We start from the raw sequence: 12,222 nt of genomic DNA, 5'->3' as shown, positions 1-12,222 counted from the left end.
GAAGCAACACTGGCTCGATTAGCGAATGGCAGGCTTTTCACCCTGCAGAATGAAGATGAGAAAGCAATTTTTCGTTTGATGAAAGATGTGTCACTAATTACGTCCAAAGTCCCCGGCTCCCAAAGCGCTCGCTCACAGATGCGGAAAGAAATTCGTGCTCTAATTTTTCATCGTGGGCCTCCGAGTTTTTTTGTGACAATTAACCCAGCTGATGTCTACAATCCTTTAGTCAAATTTTTGTCCGGAGCAGAGATCAATCTGGACGCATTGTTGCCGGATCAAGTGCCATCTTACTGGCAACAAGCAAGTGCTGTGGCACGCAATCCCTTCTTGGCAGCCCGGTTCTTCAAACTGGTGATTGACGCTTTTGTTTCCGCAATTTTGGGTCACACCAGAGTGGATGAGATTAACGCTGATGGCATACTTGGGCCTTGCAGTGCATATTACGGAACAGTAGAAGCTCAAGGGAGAGGTACGTTACACTGCCACATGCTCATATGGATTGAAGGTGCTCTCAATCCTCAGGAGATAAAAGACCGGGTGCTCAAGAGCCATGATTACACTTGGCATGATAAACTACTGGATTTCCTTGATGATACAATTTCCAATGGGCTCCCTCAAGATCATACTGATGTGAGTTGTGTATCTGATCAATTTCATCCATGCAGTGTTCAATGCCATCCAGATACTTACACTCCATTGGAATGTGAACAAGATTTGTTCAATTTGGTTAAAGCGTGCCAGATGCATAAACATACTGCGACATGCTACAAATATGGAGACACTGATTGCCGCTTCAACCTCGCTCCAGATAACACATGCACCTCAAGCCACATGGATGCGGACAGTGGTGAGCTCCATTTAAGGATTTCTGACGGAATGATTAACAACTACTGTGAGACAATGATTAAAGCAGTCCGATGCAACATGGATATCAAATTCATTGGGTCTGGCGCATCCACCAAAGCGATTTTGTACTACATCACGGATTACATCACCAAGTCACCTCTCAAGACTCACATCGCATATGCGGCACTGCAAGCAGCAGTTTCCAAGTTGCAGAGTGCCACTCCAACACCCACATCTTCGAGCCCAGAGCACACTAAAAGCACGTTAATCAAATGTGCTAATGCCCTGATTGCAAAGCAAGAGTTATCCGCTCCCCAAGTTGCATCCTATCTACTTGGCTATGATGATTATTTTTCCAGCCACAAGTTTCGATCTTTATTTTGGACTCCTTTTGTAACTTATGTGGCAGAGGTTATTCCACAGTCTGATACCTCGTCTATCGGTGAGAGTTCCTCTACTGCTGATCATGGCTGCATTTTAACATCCAACCGTTCATCTGGGCACATCCATCACCTTCCTTCTCTGCTAATGGACTACCTTGCCCGAGACCACTCCGTTTGTTTCGCCCAAATGAATGTTTGGGACTTCATGTCTTGGGTTGACAAAGTGCGCATTTCAGGTTCTTCAGGGACAGACGAAATGGATCCTGGTGAAGATCAAGGTACTCAGGATCAGCCCCATCGCTCACCGTACTCATCCCTTAATGAAACTCATCCACAACATACCACCCACTTTCTCTGCAGGCGTCGACGGCAACTCATTCCAGTTCCAATTGGACCTAGCCTACCACGGCGGGACAATGATGCAAATGTTGAGTATTATTCAACTGTTATGCTCACATTATTCAAACCTTGGCATTCACCATTTGATCTCTTGGGTCATTCAGCTTCTTGGTCTGCAGCATTTGAAGAGTTTGTACAACACGCTTCAGACCGAGTTCTGGAATTAATGAAGAACATTCAGGTTCTGCACGAGTGCAAAGACAGTCGGGATTTAGACTATGCCAAAAGTTCTTCCAAATTGCGTTCTACTGTGATTGCATCAAACCCGGGACTTTGTGTGGCTGACAACAACAAACTTATAGATGCCGACGAAGAGCAATCCATTCTACACCGTTTACTTGATATAGACGATCAAAGCAATAGCCAGCGGAATGGAGATGAAGTGGATGTCAATAATGCTGTTAGAATGGGCGGATTCGGACAACTCCGGAGTGGAATCGGAGACTTAGCGTGGAAGGACCTCGGCCTCAGCGACTCAGGCAGAGTGCTGTGCCATTGCTGGTTGTCCTGGGGGTCCCTAATTTCAGATCTAGCAGAGGGAAAGTCTCTTGGGGGGAATTCAAGTCGATTTCGGACTGAGGTTACAAGTTACTAGGTACATTGTATATAAGGAGGGGTCCGGAATCAAAAGGAACAAGGGTAGGACAAAAGGAGACAAAGGGAGATGGAAAGAGGAACAACACCGAGGGTCAAGTGTTTGACTCAATGGTGTTTCCCAAAGGAGGAATGAAGGGCCAAGGCCCAAGAAGGAAGGAAGGAGGATGGGAGTCGGGAATGGCTAGCTGACTGAATAGAAGGAAGCAGCAGCCCAAATAGGAATGAGGGAGAATAGCGGAATTGAAATGGACAATGCAATAGTTGCAAGGTCTGGAGTAAGTCCGGAAAGTCCGAACTCGGAGGTTAAACTCTGGAATATTGGCAAACGTAATTAAATGGAATGAGCTAACCAATACAATGGGTATAAGCGGAGGTGGGGTCAAAGTCCGAGGTCGGAGCTAAGACCGGAGGTTCCGGAGATGGAGATGCAAACAGGATTCCGGAGCGGAGGTCCGGAGTCAGGAGCATAGGTGTTGCGTACTCGTCTGGAAGGTGTCGAGGTTGGGGTCGGACCCGGAATGTTCTGGAGTCGGACCGAAGGTGGTGTTGGAGCTGGAGGTGGGATAACCTCTTGGGAGTCGGCAAGGAGAAGGTGATGGAAGGGAAGTAGGGCTCCGGAAGTCGGAGTTCGGAGTTCCGGGAGCCCGGAGCGGAGGTCGGGATTGTATGGATATGACAAATGCGGTACGTCATGCGCTGAACGCTGGGCTTTTTTTGGATGACACATCCAAAGAGTTCCTTTTAAACTCGGCCTCTTTAGAAACACTCAGCTCTGCCTCCTCCAGTACTGATGCCTTTGCAGAGTGCATAACGGATCATGGCACCTTAGAGTCAGTTTGGGCAAATGACTACAAATCTCGTAAGCATGCAGCAAAAGAGGCGTTGAAATTGTCTCTGCATGCTAGCACTATGCTGTCTCCAGTTGCGATGGATGCCATGTCTCATGCTGCCTTAATGAACAACGATTCTTACTTGAACAACACTAATGGGGATTTCCATGCCGACATCACTGCTCATTCCCCCGAAATCCTTCCCATCGCTGTTGCTGAGATTATAGAATCAGTATCTTCTGAATTTTCTCTCAACTTAGAACAACGGCACGCATTCCTGCTGGTGGCTAATCATGCTGTACATCATATTGCGGTTCCTAAGCCCCTCTACATGTACATGGGTGGTGCTGGGGAACGGGTAAAACTCAAGTGATTAAAGCATTGACAGCCTTCTTTACCGCAATTGACCAATCATGTCGACTCCGTTTGTGTGCTTTCACAGGTGCAGCAGCTCAAAACATCAATGGGAACACTTTGCACTCTGCACTCAATTTGAACCAATTGTCAAGGATGTTGAAGTCGAATGGATCTCAAAGTCGATCGGAATTGGTGCAATTTTGGTGCAGAGTGGACTACCTATTCATCGACGAGGTGTCCATGATCGGTTGCAAGCTGTTGACTGAGATAAGTGCTGCTCTCTCGCTTGCCAAAGAAAATCCTGATGCTTTCGGGGGTATGAGTGTAATTTTTGCAGGGGACTTTTGTCAGCTACCACCAGTCGGTTACACTAGGTTGTACACTGCTTCGAAGTTGTTGGTGAGTAAGACAGCGGACTCAGCAACAGAACGAGGTCAAAAGAAACTGAAGGGATGCCTTTTATGGTCGCTGGTAGATACAGTCGTATTTTTAAAACAATCCATGCGCCAAGATGGTGAACATAACAGCGCATTCCGTGATCTTTTGAGCTGACTGCGATTTGGCAACTGCTCGACTGCAGACAAAGCCCTTTTAGATACACGACTAATTCACAACTTCCGCATTCAGGAGCTACAATCCAATGGGTGGCAGTCAGCTCCAATCGTCACGGCTTCAAATGCAGTCAAAGACGCGTTAAATTGGTATGCAGTCAGAACTTTTGCAGCCCACAGACAAATTCCACTCACAACATACCATGCTACCCACGAAATCAAGAATCAGCATATTGGTCACACTGCCCTTAACGATCGCCTGTTGAACTTAACTTCGGATTCTCAGACTGCATACACCAGTGGTTGTTTACCCTTACTTCCACAGATGCCGGTATTGGTCTGCGAAAATTTTGACGTTGTAGGCGGGATAATCGCCCACACACAGACTCGGCTCGGATACCCACCTCCACGATCAGAAAACAACTTTCATTCACGCGACGACTCGGTACAAATTTGGTATCTAAAAATAGTGCTAATTCGTACGATTCTGACGATATCAAGAATGTCCCAATCGGTGGAGAATTGACGGAGTTCTATGTTGGGCAAGTTAGGCACGGGCATGTGCGGGCGTGGGAATCTCAAGCAGCAACCCAGAATTCCAGCCTCACTCGTTCCCACAGCGTCTAATAAATTGGTAAAAATGCCTATTGGCTGCGTGAGAGTTATCTCCGGCTTCATTTCCAATTTCGGCTCTTAATTCCCTAAATCCGTTGAGATATCGCTTATTTTCTTTTATTTTCATATTTTGCCATCATTTCAGTTATTGATTGATATTCTTTTATTGTTACTGTTACCCTTTTTTATTATTTCGCCTAATAAGGTATTCAGGTGCCATATGGTACCAATATTTCTCATCAATTATTCTAAAAATAATTGTTCCTTATATCCTGTACATACCGGATTCTGGAAAAGAAGTTCTCCCCTCCCCCAAAATTCTCTAAGGTGCTAGGATGCGCTAGAGAGGGTGTGAGTGTGTGGAATTCCAACAGTAGGAATAAGGGCAGTGATCTAGCTCACAACGAGTGAGTAGTGGACACTGAGCCCGGACCTTGCGGAATCCCGGAGAACCCACACGGAGTTTAAGGATTGAGATAAGTCTAGTCAAGAGAGAAAGTAGGAGTTTAGGGAGTTTGGCCCCACAAGCTTAGTCGGCATAGAGAGCCGCAAGCCCTCTTTCAACGCGTGCATGCAATACCGCCAAAGGGGAAATACGCTCCTTCCAAATTCATTGGACAGCTGTTCAAGTTGTTGGTCAGATCAAGGCGCTATCCATCGAGCCTTTGACTGTTGCTTCCTCCAGCAAAAAAAGGTCGGCAGACGGTGATCGACCTGGACCTGTCAAGAAGCGTGGTCCATTTTTCACGCGTGGCTCTGCGCCCAGTGAATGTTCATCTCACACGATCTCAGAAAAAAGTAACGATGATGCATACGCTTCCTCCGGGATTGCGGAGAACTTGGTGGTGGAGGAAAAGATGGCATCAGAGAAGGAGGTGGTGGTTCAGGTTGAAAAGGGTAAAGGAAAAGAGGAGGACATCTTCATGTCAGTGCTTTCCGTTGCATTTATGATTGGTTTCTGATTAACTGCAGGAGATCTATTGGCGTCTTTCCTGACGCAACTTTGAATGATGAAGGAGTAAAAGAGAGTGCTTTGGATGATTAATAGTTTTCGAACTGGTTCTGTACGCAATGATGTTCGCCCCGCCTTGTGTATCGTTTCGGGAGATTCTGATTGTGTTGACATATATAACTTTGTATCCCGGAATTCAATAACATTGACATCATTGCAACTCTTGACCCCCCTTTGCGGTGTGCATCACTGTTCAGTTCAGCCAGTGTACTATCATTCTACTGGTTCACCCCTTCATGACGAAAGGTTTGGATCGAAAACTTAGCGCACGCGCTCGCATCCCCTTCTCATACCAATATGCAAACTCATTATAGAGGGCTTCATTGCAAAAGAAAGCTGGCACAGCTACGTTTCTGCAGTTCTATAACCTCAGAGCCTTTTCAAATGGGTGTCATCTGACATCCAGGTTATAGGGTCGGTCATTGGTACCATGTTCCTGGCAGACAACCTTGCGTTACCCTGAACGGCTGCGAAGTGTTCTGGTATTCTTACTAAAGGCAGCATTCAAGGTGAACTCATGTTCCCCCCCAGCCAAAAATGATGCGCATCTTTGAAGAACCTCAAGGCTGCGGGTGCTTGCACCACCACAGGCTCATTAGCACAACTCCGATTATCTGGCGCACCACATGCTGGTTCCATGTTGGTCATTACCTATGTATCTGGTTGCCCATTGAGTTGGCTGCACTCAGGTGAGTGGAACAGTACGTTCCGATACTCTGCTGGACCTAATGATTCACAGTGAGCACCTTTCAGTCGATGTGGGCAGTATGATGTTCGAAGAGTGCCAAGGACGCGGGTGATCTCATTACCACGTGTTGTCAGAACCGTGCGAATCTTCGCCGAGGGTAGCCGTAGGCGACCGAGCGTTGCCCGCTAGTGGAATAGGCGTCCTACACACGACCGAGCTTTAGCGAGGAATAAACCCCACCGATCTCGAGGCCGAGGCTACTTAGGCGAGAGAGCCGGGATTTCGGCTTCAACGACTCGAGGGGGAGCGTTGCGCCTCGTTCTCGACGCGGTCCCGATACTTCAGAAAGTCAGAGGTCTCACAGGGGACAGAGGTAAGCCTAGGGGTGTATTCTAGTTGATTTCGAACTACAGTACAGGCATTAGTTACAAGCCGTATATAAGCGCTAGGGGACTGAATGAGGAATAAGTCGCCAGATCTCGCGGAGATTGCGGGCGGAGAAAAGAAGCAGGAAAACAAACAAAGAGCACGTGCTCAAGACAACGAAGGTCAAGCGTGACCTTCGCCGCGAGATAACAAGGTGCGGCGAAACATGGAACAACGGGTCGCGGCGCTCTGCGCCGCTAGGTCGTTCAACGACAAAGAGGGAAGGTGTTGTGGAGAGGTGGCGGGAAGTGGTTAGACGGTGACGGGCGGCGAGCGGAGTGTGCAGGGAGTGTTCGGGCGTGGGAGAAGGTCAGGGAGGAGGTCGTCTGGCCCCGGGGAACGCCGGGTCGTGACACGTGTTTGCTCTCCCTCCCAGGCAAGGGGTGGTTTCCATCTTTTTTCTATATTCTAACTGTGCTTTGGAACTCTCAGTGATCAAGATACTGCCGAGCAATACCAACCATTGGTGTAACAACTGCTGTCGAAGGAGTCAAGGATTTGTGATTCGGTGATTGGTCTGTATGTAGCTGGTTCTAACATCGGTGGTGTCTGAATCGCTCCCGCAACTGAGCCAAATACATAATAGAGATAGTTGTTGGGCAGTCCGTTGTTGGGACCTTCGTCCTGCCGTGCAAACACCACTGACAGTGATTTCTAAGATTGCTTGTAATGAGGTTTACTGCGTGCAAGAGATGTGTGTCCACTGGTGCTTGTTTGCTTCTCAGTGGGTTGAGTGGCGGGTTTTGCTGCTTCAGGCGGCGCTCGTCAGTTATTTCAAGTTGGGTTTATATTAAAAGTCACAGTCACCTTTACATGATGCATGAGTAGTCATCTTTTGTATTGAATACTTAAAGTCACATGTGCCGGAAATAGAGTTAAACCCGATCACCTACTCTGAAAACCAGCGCGCGACACTTCGCTCCAACGACTGGCACAAAAGTTGGGTGGCAGTGTTTTTCAGCAGCATCCGGGACTGAATTGTTGAGTCCACACAACTTGTGCGCAACAGATTAGGTTGTAGTCCGGTGCATTTTTAGTGTCAACTCACATAAGATTTGTACCTGACCTACCCCAAAGGGTATGAAGGGCTGCGGAGTCAATAACCTGAGCATGCAGAGAATCTAAGCCTTATATATTACTTTGAGAGCATTACTGTGTTGGTGCGAGTTAGTGCAGATGGTATAGCGTTCGCTGAGGCTATGCACTTTTTTTGCTTGCTTGGGTTCGACTCCCACTTGGTAACTTCCTTTTTTCATTCATTCCTCACTTCTTGGTGATGTATACGGAAATTTGTCGCATGTATGAAAGGGGTGATGCATGAAAAAAAGGAAGTTACCAAGTGGGAGTTGAACCCGAGCAAGCAAAAAAAGTGCATAGCCTCAGCGAACGCTATACCATCTGCACTAACTCGCATCAACACAGTAATGCTCTCAAAGTAATATATAAGACTTAGATTCTCTGCATGCTCAGGTTATTGACTCCACAGCCCTTCATACCCTTTGGGGTGGGTTGGGTACAAATCTTATGTGAGTTGACACTAAAAATGCACCGGACTACAACCTAATCTGTTGCGCACAAGTTGTGTGGACTCAACAATTCAGTCCCGGATGCTGCCGAAAAACACTGCCACCCAACTTTTGTGCCAGTCGTTGGAGCGAAGTGTCGCGCGCTGGTTTTCAGAGTAGGTGATCGGGTTTAACTCTATTTCCGGCACATGTGACTTTAAGTATTCAATACAAAAGATGACTACTCATGCATCATGTAAAGGTGACTGTGACTTTTAATATAAACCCAACTTAAAATTGCGTGTGCACAGTGTGCGTCCACAGAGCGACGACGGCTGGGTACGAGTCTGGGCAGAGGGGAGAATACTGTACTCACACGACCAACAACCAGTTCCCACGGCCTCCGGCAATTGCTGGAGGCACCCAATCAATTTGATTTTTAATTCAATCCAAGACCTTCGTGTGACGCGTGACCGGTTGTTGGTTGTGCTAGTACAGTATACAAATGGACAAGCAATGGTTTGTTGGTATGGCTGATGGTGCGTGTTGAATAAACACTGTGTTTTCCGTATGGAACCCTGAAATGATTAATAGAGCTGTATGCACGGACTCAGTCTCTAACTTGAGAACTAATAACATTGTAACTCTTTACCTGTACACACGGACTATAACACGGAGAGTACAGTCAGTTATACGAAAGTTAAAAACAACAAAAGGGATATCACCTCAGTCTCTAACTTGAGAACTGAGGGAAAGGGAAAAAACCTAGCGCCCTGTGCCATTTATACAACGAGTACTAATATCGCTTGCAATCGCGACACATGGTCGTCGGCAAGGGTTAATGCATAGAACAGAAAGAGTAGGCGGAAAAGGGTATCAGCGGTGATCCCATCAACACCGCATCAGACAAACTAATAAGGTAAATAGATCGTCGTTAACCACAATGATTTCCAACAAACCCAGATGCTGGTGATATCAACGTGAAGAAAAACGAATGAGGTGCGTGGTTGTCCCTCGTGATTCTCCCTCATCGCCACAGCCGTGAGACAATCCATCGAGGTTGGCCCCAGGTCTCGATCGCTACCAAATCACTACCTCTCTTCCGGTGCAAGTCACGGTATGTCCCAAAGGCAAGAATATGTGACAGCGCCCTCAAAACGCATTTTCGAAGCTGCATACCATGATCCTGCACCTTCCACTGCCAACTTGCAGAGGGTTAATCGAAGAAAGTTGCTGATGATCGCAGCATAACAAAAGCCATTCGGAAACCCAAGTCACTTCTCAGGATGTAGCATCAGAAAACCACCCCAGGGCGTCTTTGCAGTCACCGCCTACATTTTTCGGAGCGAGATCTACATCAGCGTGATTACGTATAGTGCACAAAAGTAAATTGCATGTTGCTGCACGCATCCACGAGCTCTGCTGACTAGGTATGGATATAGGCACCCAGTACCTCCAGGACAGTGTTTGGGTCACTGATGACATGATTAACACACGTAATCGATGCATAGAATGAGTGATGCACACTTGTGTGGTGGCAGCATTTGAGGCGATGAGGATAACAAAATGGTGCCCACTTCAGGACAGTGATAGGGCCACTGATAGCATGACTAGCATATGTATGAGTGGCACACGCTTGAGTCGCGAAAATTTTGACCTCACCCTGATGGATGGATGGATGGATGGATTCATTTTAGAGTACGTTGAAGGAGAGAACGAAGGAAGGTCAGTTGGGAGGTTCAAACGAGACCACCACCAAGCTGTTCCCTGGTTCTTTAGTTAGGATGGGGAAGTGTACTAGTGTTATTTATTGTAAATAAAGTACCAATCCGAGTGTTTTGGCTAATTCTATTTTTATGGGTTAGTTTTAAAGTTCCTGGGAATTGACTTACAGATAAACCGAGCCCTGCGGAGCTGTTTCTTTATTGAAATTTATTAATTTGTCTAGGTGTAATTCTGTGTAGTGTTGTTTAATTTGGATTTAAACTTGAATTTAATCTTCTACTTGGTGAAGTTTCAAAGATTCTATTCAGTTAATGAATTTGGATGGTGTCTGGAGTGTCCCTTGAGTTCGTTTTATTTTTGTCTTTATTTTATTGCTTGTTTTAACAGTAGCAAAATAACTGTTTTGTGTTTACACTTTGAAATCTGGAGTGTTAACCAGCTCTCCTGTTGAAATATCTACTTAATATTTCTCTCCTTAATTGCTGCCTTTTACTACAGTGGCAATCTTAACTGTATATCACTTTTTCGCACTGGAGTGACAACCAGAAATGCTTGAGAAAAATAATACTCTATTTTCTTACTTCTCTGAGGGGGGCGAAAAGTCGCAGAAAGGGTCTCCCTTTTATACTCCTTGGGTCGCCTTCCTTTTTCACGCTCTACCTTCTATTTACAGGATTTATTTACAGTGTATTTTTCTCAAACTGAATAAAAATGAAATTTTCATGCTATAGTTCTACTGTGCTTTTGCTGCGCTGAACTGCGGTTCTACTGCGGTCAGACTGCGCCTAGAATTCTTATTGTCCTCCCTCGCCTAAGCTATTTTAATGGTTAATTAGAACTTGGCTGCACTGCATTTGCCGCAGTTACCTATTTCAAATTCTATATATATACCATTAAATTTGCTATGACTCGATGACTCTGAATTCAAACTTCGCATTACTATGCGTACGGCTGTGCTGAGACCTTCAGCTGATTTATTCCATTTCCATTTAGTGACATTTAGTTAAAATGAGACTGAAATGGTAAATGAGTGAATTATTCAGGTTTGAAACTGAAAGAAAAAGTTGCTAGTAGTCAAGAATTACTCAAACGAATGTGTTATAGCTCTCCACCTCATTAGAATATCGTTCCCTAAAATTCCCGCCATGGTCCGTCATAGTTTAGTGGTTTTCGTGAATTTTGTTCATATTCTCTGATTTCCTTTTGTATTATCACATCCTAATCCTCCATATGTATCGTTGGTTGTTATAGTAGGTTGTCCTTGAAGATATCATATTTTTATCTATTTTATTTAGGACTCTGGACCTCTTGAAGCTGTTTTCCTGCGCATTTTCAGGTTTCTAACTTCATGTCCTTGTATCTCATTCATTTCTGGATGTTTTCTCACGTTCTTAGTATCATAAATTTTCATTTATTCCCACCTTTCCAATGGTACTAATATTGTGTCCTATTTCCTGGTATTCGTTGAGTTAGCAAAGATTCGCGCGCACATTTGGTAATCACGTGCATCGTTCGTATGCGGGAGCCGTTTTCGTTTATTTGTTCGGGATTTATGATATGCGCGGGTGTTTATTTCTTTCATATGGGCTTCTGTGATTTATTTCAGATTTTTCCCTCATGATCTAAGGTTGTTTTGCACTTTCCGTGCTTTGTTTTGACCGGGCTCTTCCTTATTTGGACGGAAATTGGTCTTCGCGATCTGCTGAAGTGCGGATCTCGGTTCCGACGGCCGGTTCCCTGCGCATCGCCACCCTCACGTGTCATTACACATGATGCGGATTCCTATATTCCCATCATGGGTATAACTTCACAACGGCTGGACCGTTTGGGCTGAGAATTTGCATAACTATAGTTTCCTATTTTTCATAATTTCCGTGTAAATTTCGTTGTATGTTTTAATTATGGATCCTACGCAATCATCATCTTGTCCCTGAGCTCGGACTTTTGATGTCGCTATTCCCATTATTGGATTTCTCATTAACGCATGATCCTTTTATTATGAAAATTTGGGAGGATTAAGAGTAGATCCTTTCCTTTCTAATGGGCTATCAAGCTTGTCTCGGTCGTTACTAGTTAATCTTCGCGCTTGCTTTTTAGACATTGTCCTCGTTTTGCAGGAGTTTTAGTCATATCTCCGTCGTTTATGGGTAGTTTCCCCTGTAATTACTCTCATTGGTTCCGTTTGGGTGACATCTACATTTCCTATTATAAACACGACTTTGACTTTTGCATTAGTTCCTGAGGAATCTTTGTTCCGTGGTACTTCCATCCTTGCTACGTGTGCG

The sequence above is a fragment of the Cantharellus anzutake genome, assembly GCF_015039405.1.
Source record: "Cantharellus anzutake strain C23 chromosome Unknown EI90scaffold_33, whole genome shotgun sequence".
NCBI lineage: Eukaryota > Fungi > Basidiomycota > Agaricomycetes > Cantharellales > Hydnaceae > Cantharellus > Cantharellus anzutake.
The sequence above is the reverse complement of the archived record's forward strand: the minus strand, read 5'-3'. Positions refer to the sequence as shown.